This window comes from Mustela nivalis (assembly GCF_964662115.1).
Source record: "Mustela nivalis genome assembly, chromosome: 5".
In the NCBI taxonomy this organism is placed as follows: Eukaryota; Metazoa; Chordata; class Mammalia; order Carnivora; family Mustelidae; genus Mustela; species Mustela nivalis.
In genome coordinates, this window is record NC_139024.1 from 25,209,044 (window position 1) to 25,223,094 (window position 14,051).

General features: G+C 34.7%; 1 protein-coding gene across 5 annotated transcripts in view; it reads left to right on the forward strand.

Moving 5' to 3' along the window:
- ATG5 (autophagy related 5) overlaps nt 1–14,051 on the forward strand; it is a 128,203-nt gene that overhangs the window by 87,068 nt on the left and 27,084 nt on the right. The gene's annotated exons all lie outside the window — the stretch shown is intronic.

Consider the following 14,051-nt stretch of genomic DNA (forward strand, 5'->3'; position numbering starts at 1 on the left):
GAGTCCTCTATCTTTGTTCATTTTTTAAAAATTATTTTGGCTGTCCTGGATCTTTTACATTTCCATCCGAATTCTAGGATCAGCTCATCATTTTCTGCAAGAAAGTCATTTGGGATTTTGATAGGAATTGTATTGGAATATGTAGATAAATTTGTGGAGTATTGCTATCTTAACAAACAATATTAAGTCTCTCAATACTTGAACACAGGATTTTTCCATTTATTTAGGTCTTCAGTTCGTTTCAACAAGCTTTTATAGTTTACAGTATACAGATCTTATACTTTTGTTAAATTTATTTATTCTTGTGTATTTTTTTATCCCATTTTTTATTATCATTTTTAGATTATTCATTGTTAGTGTATATAAATAATACTGATTTTTAAAAGATTTTATTTATTCATTTTTTTTGAGAGAGGGAGAGAGGCAGAGAGAGAAAGAGTTCCAAGTAGGGGGAAGAGCAGAGCGAGAGGGACAAGCAGACTCCCTGCCAAGTGGGGAGCCCATGACCAGGAGATCATGACCTGAGCCAAAATCAGGAGTCAGGTGTTTAACTGACTGAGCCACCCTGGTACCCCATTAATATTGATTTTTTATATTGATCTTGTATCCTACAGCCTCAATGAACTTGTTTATTACCTGTATTGGTGTGTTTTCTGATTCCTTAGAATGTTCTTTGTTAGAAGATTATGCTAAGTGAAATAGCAGATAAAGAATTATCATATGGTTTCACTCATGTGTGGAACATAAGGAATAGCATGAAGAACATTAGAGGAAGAAGGAAAAACTGAAGTGGGGGGAATGAGAGAGGGAGACAAACCATGAGAGACTGTGGACTCCAGGAAACAAACAGGGTTTCAGGGTGGGGCTGCGGGGGGGAGAAAGGGGCTGGGTAGCTGGGTGGTGGGTATTAAGGAGGGCACGTGTTATAATGAGCACTGGGTATTTTATGCACTATAAGAACCATTGAACACTACATCCAAAACTAAACATAATAACAAAAAAAGAGATCATGTTACTACAGAAAGAGATATTTTTACTTCTTCCTTTCCAGTTTGAAAGCTCTCTATTTTTCTTGCCTAATTTCCCTGACTACAATTCCCAGGATAGTGCAGAATAAAAATGGAAAAACTGGACATGCTTGTCTTATTCTTAATATTGCAGAAAGCTTATAATCTTTCACTTACAGTGTGATGTTAGCCTGTAAGTTTCTTTTAGATGCCCTTTAAAAGATTGAGTTCCCTACTTTTACTATTTTGTTGAGTATTTTTATCTTTAAAGGATTAGATTATTGTAAGATATTTTTCTATATATAGTTTCTGGATGAACCATCCTCATATTCCAGGGACAGATCCCATTTGGTCATAGTATATAACATGTAACTGGATTTGATTTGCTAGTTTTCATTGAGAATTTTGTTAAGAATTCTATATTCATAGGGATTATTAGTCTCTAGTATTCTTGTAATGTTTTTGGTTTTGACATCAGGGTAATACTGGCCTCATAGAATAAGTTTGGAAGTGTTCCCTCTTTAAGTTTTCGGAAGATATTATGAAAGATTGATGTAAAATCTTTAAATAATTGGTGGAATTCACCCATGAAGCCATATGGTCCTGGGTGTTACTTTGTGGGAAGATTTTTAAATTACTAATAAATTCTCTTATTTGTTATAGATCTGTTTGGATTTTTTGACAGTTTTGGCCATTGTTCTTATTACTCAGTGGAAAAGATGTTATTTGAGATCCTTATTCCATTATTGAGGACATGACCACCTCATAATGAATTTTGGGGTGTAGGTGGCAGAGGGAGAGGGAAATGAAGCAGTCTGTACACTGAGCACAGATCCCAGAGCCCCATGTTGGACGTGATCCCCTGAGATCATGATCTGAGCCAAAATCGAGAGTCGGATACTTAACCGACGGAGCCACCCAGGTGCCCCTACATAGTGATTCTTAACCATTAAATTTAGATAGGTGGATTTTGTAGAAATTTGGGGAAGAAAATAAAGACTGAAAAGTTTTCTAAGGTTTTTTTTAAGAGATCTGTTCTTCCTAATTATTTCTGAATATAAAAATTTTAACTCAGTATATTGCTTGAACATGAATATTGCTGTAGGTGATAGGTTACTTTTTGTAAAGTTGTAGGTTTTTTTTATTTTGGAAAATTTTTCTCGCATAGTTTCTCTGATAAATAACTTCGAAAGAATTGAATCTAATATTAAGGTGGAGAATTTTCAGTTAGGCGGTTTTATTAAGTTTATTATCTCAGCTGTGTGATTCGGGGCATTCATCTCACATCTCTGGACCTCAATTTCATTATCTGTAAAATAGAGATAATCTCAAGAGTTGTTGTGAAGAGTAAATGTATTACTTTTAATACAGTATTGTGCTTGATATATAGTAAATAATTTGCTGTTATTTGCTGTTATTATAAGATGTTGATATAAGTCATTAGTTTTGCTGTGAATTATTTTATCAGCAATGATTATGGCTTGCCATGCCTCTTGTGTTCTCTTATTTTTACGATTGGTGTGACATATCTGAAAAGTAATTCATTCCATTTATCAGTTATTTCTGGTCTCATCATGGTCTTTTCTCTGAGGCTCTACCTGGCCCTTCAAATCTCCTCACTACCAAATACTCCTATAACCTCCTCTTTTTGTTTTGGTTCCCTCTTTCTTTACCACTTTCAAGGCCCTAGACTCAATGCCTTGGAATCACTTTTGATCCATTTCTTAGAATTGTACATAGTAATATTTGTAATATTTGCATTTATCAGCTTCTGGCCATTTTCACTCAACTTCTAGTTTCTGTTACTTTGATTTTCATAAAACGTAGCTAAACTCCAATCAAATAGTATCACATGTTGTTCCTCAAAACATGCTTGATGTTTTATTTTCTTACTCTGTTCACTCCTCCTGGGAATAGGCCTTATTCCCAGAATGCTTCTAAACTCAGTTCACTGTCATCTCCCCCAAAGAAGTCTTTTGATTTCTCCATATGTGCTTTAACCCTTCATACCAGAAATTATTTTTTATTTCTCTCAACTCTGTTTTAAAACATTTCCTTCTAAAAATTTTTTTTCCTTCTACTTTTTATTATGACAAATGCAGTTATAAAATTAGAGCTGAAGGAAGTCTTACAAGTCATCTAATTTAAACCTCTAATTTTAGAAATAAAACAACTTGCACAAAACTCTTACTCAAAATTCAAATGGATATTTGATGACTGAGATAGGAATAGGACTTAAGTCTTGGATATACAACATAGTTATTTTTCTGTACACAGCATTGTGATATAAAACAGACATTTCTTAAGCCATTTTGCAATATTTCACTGTGGAGCCATTAAGTCTATGTAGCTTCTCTGTAAGCAGTAGCCTGTGAATTCTTAAAGGACAAGGAATTAATTTCTCACTGTATCTTTACAGATGCTTCTCAGAGACTACTTCCTGCAAGAATGAATGTATGAAGGCATAATACTTTCCTTTAGTATTAATATTCTTAATGTTAAAACTTGGATCATGTCTCTCACACCTTTTAAAAGAAATTGGTGAATTGAGGCCTGTAGGGGGCAGCCCAACACAGCAAGTTTTGATTGCTCTTGCTAAATAAGCTAGCTACTATGAGATTGTTTTCTACTTAAATTGCTTTCTATGTGGATTTTTGAAAACTGAAAGCAACTATAATGATAAGCTTTTTGGTGAATATATTTTAAAAAAATCTTCATTTATACGAATGGGGTCTTCCTGATACAGATAATTTGCTGTTTTATTTTTAAAGCATTGTATGAGAGAGCAAATGATATTTATTTGAACTTTTTAAAATTTTGATTTATTTATTAATTTCTTACACAGATAATCTGATGGCAAATGTCCCTAATTTATTGCTAGAGAAATTAAAATATGCAAAATTGCTGTTATCCCAAGCTACTGAAGCTATTATTAAATAAAATCAGCATTTTCTCAATATTAATTTGTTGCACTGAGCTGGGTCATTGTTTCATTTAATATTTTCCAGTTTAAAAAATATTGCTAGTAATTAAACTGTAGACATATAACAGTAAAAGCTGACATTTATTGAGTACTATGTGCTTAAAATACTATTTTAAGTATTTTACATTTTTAATTCATTTAATCCTCACTACAGCCCTCTGGGATACATGCTGGTACTATCCCTATTATGTAGAGAGGTAATTGAGATAAAGATGAATTATTGAAACCTGCCTGAGGTCACTCACCTTAGTAAGTGAAAGAGCTGGGATTTGAACTCAGGTAGCCCGGCTCCAGATCCAAACTCTTAATCACTGTTCCCTTTGATAAATGTTAAATTCGTTTCTCTTATTTTCTTACTCTGTTCTAGTGAAACTTTCCATTTGAGACTGTTTTCCAGTTTTTACACACATCAGGCTTCTTATTACTCCACCCTTTGGTTGTTTCCTGCCTTTAGTCCTTTTTTTCTTCTAATAGAGAAAATGCATGGACAGAAAGTAAAAACATAACATCCTTTAGTGTGAAGAGATTGAAACAGATAGCTAAAGTTGTGTGGTCTTCTTTCTCTTTTATTTATAGAATGTTCTTTGTCTAATTACCAATTAAGCAATTTTTAGTGATCACATTAAAACCTGACCTCTCAAATTTAGGAATAAAATGAACTTCACTCCCTGTACTTAAGCATGTGGTAGTATGGGATAATTTTAAAAGACAAAATATTAAATACCTCATTTTAAAAGGGAGATGGATTATGATGAGATGGTATTAAATATTTCCCTAAAAATGGTTTTTTAGCTTCCTTCACAAAGAAATTCTTGATTATAATACAGTACTTAGTGTTTTTATGATGGTATTCTAACATATGTAAAAATTAGCCTGTTGTTACTTATTGGTATATAACTCATTCTCTGCTTTTGATAATTTCACCTGTCCTTAGTACCTCTTTGAGAATGTGAGTAGATTTAGTAAAAATAAGTTAGTTTACTGGGTTTGAAATTTGACCAATTGGTAAGTTTGAAATTTGACAAAAGCTTGGGTTAAATGTGAGATGGCATAAAAAGTTACACCTGTTGACTAAAATGAATATAGAGCAGTTTCATACCTAAGTTCAGTAGTATTTGTATTACAAACTATGAACTTTGTATAAACTTTTTAAAGAAAATACTTTTTATATCAAGTTAACTCCTTGATTATTATTATGTATTTATTAAGGTACCTCAGATTACAGTTAATGCTTGGGTTTCTTGGAGAAATTGTCAACCTTGGTAATATATGCCAGATATAACCTATACCTTAGGATGGTCAGCCAGAGTCTTACTGCTGCTTTAGTAAGTGAATTGTCTTCCCATCTTTCTCTAACTTTTCCTGACATGGGTTTTAGCTTCCCAATTTACTGCTGGCCTAAGAGGCTGTTGGCAGTTGTAAGCCTGAACTTAGTCCCAAATAATGTTCCTTTAACTTATTATTCGAAAAATCTAGATCCAAATTTGTTTCTTTGTGTGACTGTCACATTTTTTATTCAGTCCCTTTTCCTTCCATCTTGAGAATGCCAACATCCAGAAATGATGCCCCATGGGGTAGTCATTTACTCTGTTGATAATTTCAGTGTAAAAAAAATTTGCTTAATCATGTATCTATTCCAATAGTGAAAACTACCTTCTGATTTTTTTTCTGTTCTTCTCATAAATGATTTTCATATAACATGCCAGAACACACAACACCTGTCTGTTAAGAACAGTATTACTAGGCTTTGATTCTTAGTAGTGGTTCCTTCTTTGGGGTAAATATGGCAGTTGCTTTTGGTTTAATTACTCATACTTTTAAAATAACTACTTACTAATAATTTCAAGTAGGTAACAAATAGGGTGAATACTTAGGAATATTTGAAGGAAAAACCAGTGAGAGAAAATGCAAGACTAACCTCCTCTTTATGTTTGTCCTGGACCTGGCAAATTTTGTTTGACACTTCATTTCCTGGTGTCATAGTCTTTGAAGAGGTGTATATCTTAGGTTTTGGGTTATACACTTTTGTTTTGTTTTGTGGGAGGTTATATAATCTTTGTTATCCATGTAGATTGTTTATAGTAAGAAGTAATAAAGAGATAATATACATTTAGAAAACTTACATAGATATATTGATATATGTATTGATTATATAGATACAGATATTGATGTATACATATTTGAAACTCCTCAAATCCTTAGGCAAGGTTTGATTGTGATAAATTAAAATGTTATTTCTCGGGCGCCTGGGTGGCTCAGTGGGTTGAGCCGCTGCCTTCGGCTCGGGTTATGATCTCAGGGTCCTGGGATCGAGTCCCGCATCGGGCTCTCTGCTCAGCGGGGAGCCTGCTTCCTCCTTTCTCTCTGCCTGCCTCTCTGCCTACTTGTGATCTCTCTCTGTCGAATAAATAAAAATTAAAAAATCTTTAAAAAAAATTTAAAAAAATAAAATAAAATAAAATGTTATTTCTCAGTTAAGAAATACGATCTAGTATAAACATTCAGTTATATGTATTACCTTACTTTGATGCTTTAGGGGCATTTTACGGAATATATCTTGCCTTAAACAAGATGTATCTCTCATAAATCTGCTTCCAAAAAGGCTAAAAATTTAAAGGAAAGGAAGTGCTTGTTTAGTGAGCCATTGTTTGTAGGGGGCAGGTAGGAGGGAAAGATCTCTGTAGTAGAATGATGTATCTGTTCATGAGTTCAGCAGAATTGGGTCTGCATTTGGAAACCATATTTGATAGACCATAGATCTACCTTGGCTGTGATCTTTTCATGAAAGTCCTCTGTTGGGATGCCTTTGTGCCTCAGTCAATTAAGCATCTGCCTTTGGCTCAGGTCATGATCCCAGTCATGAGTCCTTCATCGGACTCCCTGTTCAGCAGGGAGTCTGCTTCTCCCCTCTCTCTCTCTTTCTCTACCCCTCCCCTGCTCGTTCTCTCTCTCTCTCAAATAAATAAATTAAAATTTTTTTAAAAGACTTTATTTATTTGACAGAGATCACAGGTAGGCGGAGAGGCAGGCGGAGAGAGAGAGAGAGAGGAGGAAGCAGGCTCCCCGCTGAGCAGAGAGCCCGATGCCAGGTTCGATCCCAGGACCCTGGGATCGTGACCTGAGCCAAAGACAGAGGCTTTAACCCACTGAGCCACCAGTTACCCCAATAAAATATTTTTTAAAAAGTCAGCTATCTACACACGTATGTTGTGACACAATTTTGCACACAACATAAATTAATTAAAATTGTACTAGTTGTGAAATGATATGAATTAATAAGCTGAGGATTTCACATGATTATTGAGTTCACTAATGAGTGATTTATGTATTAGATACATGGCTAAGTTAATGCACACAAAACTTTGAGAAGTCAAACTAAATGTATGTTACTTACTTACTGAACTTAATTTAACCATGTTTTACACTAAATTAAATTTGTATTTAAAACAACATTGTTAGAGCACCTGAGTGGCTCAGTGGGTTAAGCCCCTGCCTTCGGTTCAGGTGATGGTCTCGGGGTCTTGGGATCGAGACCTGCATCAGGCTCTCTGCTTAGCAGGGAGCCTACTTCTGCCTCTGTCTCTGCCTGCCTCTCTGCCTGCTTGTGATCTCTCTCTCTCTCTCTCTCTGTCAAATAAATAAATAAATAAACTTAAAAAAAGAAATCATTGTTAATGGAAATTCCATTTGCAGTGTACACAATTACCATATTAAGAAATAACATGCTTTTAAAACTAAAGACTCAGAAATCTAATGTAATAAGACTTTTTAACATTTTATTTGTCTAGATTTTTCAAAGCGTGTATAAGAGGGGCACTTCATGTGTATAAAAGGAAAGCATTTCTCCTGCTAGTTTAAAATTTGAGAGAAGTAATATATTTCAGTAAGTTCCTTCTATCCTTTTCCTTTCTCTTTTCTTTTCCTCCATCTTTTTGTCCTACATTCCTTCCTTTACAGAGTCCTTCCTTTTCTCTGCCTCACTAAACTGGGAAGTGTTTTCACTATGTAGAAAAGCATTTCCTATTTTAATTAAAGTTTTGAAGTTTATTTTTAAAAGCAGAGCTTTGCTATAGGAAAAATACCTCTATTAGCTTACATTGAAAATCCTTTTCATCATGATGAGGGTAATTATCTTTTACTTCTCAGAAGTAAGCCATAGCTAATTTCTGACTCTGTGTATATGTTTAAAGTAACTTAGAGTCAGCTTGGGCCAGTTCTGACGTCTGCTTATGTAATGCAGCATCTGTACTCTTCACTAGGTGTTCATTGTAGCTACAGATGCTTCATATAAAACAGGGTAGAGTAGCTTTCAAAAGGATGTACACATCAAAGTGTAACTTGAACTCAGTTTTTACATTGCTTGAGGAATCCTTAATAGAATAGAACTAAGAAATTTGCTTTTCCCCCTAACACATTATCATTGTAACATTTAAAAATTTTTTGACTTCCATGACTTACTAAATCATATCATATACAAATGAATAGTTTTATTACTTTGGAGAGTTTAAACAGTGCCCATATTAAATATTATTGAAATCCATATTCTGTTAATAAGGAAGGTTTCCTTTAATTATAATTCTGGGAAATAATGATGCTGCTTTTGTTAGAGTAAAAAAAAAAAAAAACTTAAATAAAGCACTCTGTTTTTAAGTTGGAATAGCGTGCTGCCACTCATTTTGTAGTTTGGCTAATACCTCTTCATGAGGCCAACCAAGTTTATCATTTTTTAAGACCTGATTCCTAAGAGATCTTTAAAGTAAGTACAGTGCTTGAAGCTATTAACTCAGTGTATATCCTCTTTTGCTAGTGAATTATTTGAAGCAGGATGCCTCTTGCCTTCCCTCGCCACTGTCACCTTTCCATTTCTCAGATAAACTCACCTAAAGTACATAAGAATTCATTTTTTATGTATATGATCCTTTTAGAACCCTGCTTAAAAATCACAGCTTCAATGTACTAAATACATGTTTGTGCTATTTTCAAATTTCGATTATGATAAAAAAAAACCTGTAATTTGATTTGCTGAATTGGTGGCATTTGATTATTACTATATTGAAATAAAATACTCTTGGAATACATCAGCCTGCTTCGGATTCTGTAGAATCTGTACATATTGTATTCCCAAAATTTTACATTTTTTTGGCAGGTGGGGCCTTGTATGCAGGGAAGGGGGGAGGAAGAGGGAAGGAATCCCAAGCTGACTCCCCACTGAGCACAGAGCCCTATCTTCATGATTCTGAGATCATGACCCAAGCCAAAACCAAGAGTCCCACATTCAACTGACTGAGCCAACCAGGTGCCCCACCATTCTAGATTCTAAATCAAAAATTTGCAAGAGGAAGAGTTCCCTCTTCCTGCAGAGTCCCTTGTCCCCATTCAGGTCATAGCAGTGTGGACGGCAATCAGAGGTTCAAGCTAGAAAGGAAGGACAAAGGAAGATCCTTTGCTCTCTTGAGACGTTTCTGAAAAAGCTCAGAAATAGTAGACATATGAGTCTACAATCTGGGTAGCAGTTTATCAGTAAGGACATTTTTTATGATTCAGACACTGGTTAAGATAGACTATTTCTATTATATAAACCCCCTTATTATTAAATTCTGGGTCTATTTTAGTAAACCTTAACCCATTTTAGTTAGCATTTTAAAATTTCAGAACCTTTTGGCCTTAAGTATCAGAGCATGAATTTTAAATGAGTTTTGGTGAACGTTTAAGGCAAAGTTATTTAAATTTTCATGGACAACTTTAAAATTGCTATTACACTGTACAACTTTAAAAACTAATTTTTTTTAAATTAATGAGGGTGGGAATATTTCTCTGATCCTTACTGTTTAGGGGCTCTTGTCCTTTAATTTTTGTTTTTTAAATTTTGAGAGGAAATAAAATTATCTTTTTTTTAAATCATGAAATAAATGGTATGATGAACACTTATAAACCAAACTATGAGCTGGACTATCACCACAGAAGGATTACTCTCACAGTCCATATGAGAGGTCTTTTTACATTATTTTCTTTCTCATAATAGCTTTACTGAGGTATAAATTTGATATCATGAACTTCCCCCTGTAAAAGTTCATTGTTTTTTTCCCTTTTATTTTTTAGAATATTCAGAAAGTTGGTGCAGCCATTACACTACTCTATAATTCCAGAACATTTTTATCATCCCAAAAGAAACTGTATGCCACATTAGTGTCACTCCTCATTCTCCCTTTCCTCCAGCCCATGGCAACCACGACACTACTTTTTGTATCTGTTTGCCTATTCTGAACATTTTGTATAAATGGGATCTTATAATATATGGCTTTTTCTGTCTGGCTTCTTTTACTTGCATTGTATTTCCATGGCTCATCAGTGTTGTTGAATGCTTCAGTACATTCCTTTTTATGGCCAACTAATATTCCATTACATGAAAAAATTATATTTTGTTAATCCATTCACCAGTTGATGGGCATTTGGATTGTTTCTACCTTTCTGTTATGAATAACTGCTGCTGTGAACATTAATGTACAGGTTTTTGTGTGGATGTATATTTTCATTTCTTTTGGGTAGATACTTGGGAGTAGAATTCCTGGGTTATGTGGTAATTCTGTGTGTAATCTTTTGAGGAACTGCCGTACTGTTTTCCGAAGAATCTGAACCATTTCAGATTCTCATCAACAGTGTTTAGTGGTTCCCATTTTTGTGTGTCCACATCCTTGCTAACACCAGTTATTTTTTACCATTTTAAGTATAACTGCCTTAACAGGTATACAGGGGTATATATTTTTGGTTTTGATTTGCACTTCCATAATTACTAATGATGTTAAACATCTTTTCATGTGCTTACTGGTTATTTGGATGTCATCTTAGGAGAAATATCTTTAAATTCTTTGCTCATTTTTAAATTTGGTTGTCTTTTTGCTGTTGATTGGAAGAGTTTCTCTTATGAATCCTTTATCAGATACATGTTTTGCAAATATTTTCTCCCATATTGTGGTTTTCTTATTTTCTTCATGGTATCTTTGAAGTACAGAGATTTTTCATTTTGATGAAGTCTAGCTTACTTTTCCGTTGGTCATTTGTGCTGTTGGATTGTCATAGCTAAGAAACTGTTGCATAATTCAAAGCCATAAAAATTTCCTCTTGTGTTTTCTTCTGAGTTTTATAGCTTTACTATATTGCTTTTTTTTAACTTATTCTTCAGAGTAATCAAGTACTATGCTTTTTGAATTTTTTAATTACCTGATTACATCATCAGGGAGATCTGTGAAATATTTGTCACTTGTTTTCCTTTGCTATTTCTAAAAAAATCACCAGAATTTATGAAATCTGCTTTTTTTTCTTTTTAAAGAAACTCTGTACCCAACATGGGGCTCGAATTTACAACCCCAAGATCAAGAGTCTTATGCTCTATTGAGCCAACCAGGTGCTCCTGTGAAATTTTACTTTTGATGATACTTCAGCGAGATGAATTTTTAAAATTATTTTTAATAATTTTCATTTTAAATAATTTTTAAAATTATTAAAATAGGGACGCCTGGGTGGCTCAGTTGGTTAAGCGGCAGGGTCCTGGGATCGAGCCCCACATCAGGCTCCTTGCTCAACAGGGAGCCTGCTTCTCTCTCTGTCTCTGCCTACCACTCTGTCTGCGTGTGCTTGCTCTCGCTCTCGCTCTCTCTCTGACAAATAAATAAATTTTAAAAAATATATATAAATTATTAAAATAACATAATTATCCATGTTTATATACTATAAACTTTATTTAGCAGTCACTGTAAAACCCACAGACCATGCCAAGAGGTCTTAGGATCTTCGAGCTTCAGTAGCTCCTGGCCCAGGGTTAGAAGCACTTTTCCTGTGGATGAGATCAGGAAAACAGAATTTCAGTTCTGTGGTCAGTACAACCTCTTTTACTCAGATGTTTTTTTCTTGCTACTTTGATTTCTTTATTTACACAAATTAAAAGTGCTGCCTAATTATTTTACATAAGCAAACCGTAAAGATAGAAATAATCTATATACAAAAGTGCCCTTGTATCCTTCAGTAGAAAACAGTTTATTAATTGCATCACTCTTTTATGCAACTTTTTAGTGTGGCTTTGGATAAAATTAGCAAAGATACTTTAAAGTTCTTTAAATCTTGAAATTTAAACTATGATTCCCTTGGTATGGTTTTTAAATCTTTTGGAAGAAACCTTAAAAGAAGTAAGATAATTATTACTAAAAACATGAATCCAAGGGGCACCTGGGTGGCTCAGTGGGTTAAGCCTCTGCCTTCGGCAGAGGTCATGGTCTCAGGGTCCTAGGATCAAACCCTACCTACATCAGCAGCCTGCTTCCCCCCTGCCCTGCCCCCAACTCTCTGCCTACTTGTGATCTCTGATAAATAAATAAATTAAAATCTTTAAAAAATAAAAATAAAATAAAAACATCAATCCTAGGGGGCACCTGGGTGGCTCAGTGGGTTAAGGCACTGCCTTCAGCTCAGGTCATGATCTCAGGGCCCTGGGATCGAGTCCCGCATGGGGCTCTCTGCTCAGCAGGGAGCCTGCTTCCCTCTATCTCTCTCTCTGCCTGCCTCTCCATCTACTTGTGATCTCTCTTTGTCAAATAAATAAATAAAATCTTTAAAAAAAAAAATCACTTTCATGAGAAGTTTCTCATTTGGCCACTGTACTGATAATTTCATATGAAAAATTTAAAAGCTATAACTTGTTTCATAAATCGACTCATGTAGCCTTAAATTGATCTCTATTGTTTGTTTTTTTTGTTTGTTTGTTTTAAGATGTATTTATTTATTTATTTATTTGACAGACAGAGATCACAAGTAGGCAGAGAGGGGAAGGGAAGCAGGCTCCCTGCTGAGCAGAAAGCCTGATGTGGGCTCGAGTCCAGGACCCTGCGATCATGACCTGAGCCCAAGGCAGAGGCCCCAACCCACTGAGCCACCCAGGCATCCGTTGATCTCAGTTTTGAGTAGGAGGGAATAGTGCTTCCCTATAACACATTTTATTCAGTGAATGGATATGAGGAAGCCACAAACTGTTCCTTGTATTTGAGGAAAATTTACCTTAACCATTTATGGAACAAAATATATTTGGCATTGTCTAGACAGAATTATAATAAATATAACAATTTAAATAACAGAAAACACAAACTTCAAACCAGTTTTGTGGATATAATTCTGATGAGTGCTTTCATTTAATCATAGTCTCGATTAAAATACTACTGCTTTGAGGATTAAGTGTCCCTGACTATAATAATGACAGCTTTTCAAATGCTAATTATTATTTTTTACTCTTGTTGGGAATATTAAAAGTGGACTTCAGACTCTGGTATCACAGCTACAGAAAGTGCTTATTTTCAAGTCTACCTCCCTACATAGAGGATAAATGTAGTAGTCTGATTAAGTGGCACAGACTATCCCCCACCCCCTCACCAACTCCTCCCCTTGCCCCCTTCCTGCCTTCCCACCACCAAAGGACTGTTTACTGTAAAGGTCTAAAAGCATTCATTTGAAAATGGTCTGTTTGTACTTAATGAGGTATATAATTGTGTATATTCTTAAGCTAATTTTAATATGAGGCTTCTTTTATAAAGCTTGTGATACAAAATTTGACATGCATGAATATATCTTAGGCCAAATATGCATGTGACAGTTTGAAGCACATATCATGTGTCATTGTTGGTAATATCTGGCAGCATATCCTGTGTAAACCCCTGTTTTCTTTTTCTCTCTGCCACATGTTTATTCTAATTAACAAGACTACAAAGGGAACTGATGCTTGAATACCAGTTATTTTTCATTTTCTCTGTTACTGATTCTTTGGTTCCACAGTTAACCAGTGTTGTTTAAAAGGGAGGAATGAAAATCAATTCATGTTAAGCACCTGTTGCAGTAGGTGTTTTATGTATCTCATCTTATTTAATTATCACAGCAATCCTTCAAAGATAAATATTATTGTCATTTTTCAAATTCAGAAACAGACTCCTAAAGATTGTTGTGATTTGCCAAGGTATGCAGTCAGTCATGTTGTGAGTTGGGACTCCACCAAGGCTTGACTTACTTCACTACCTTTGGCATTC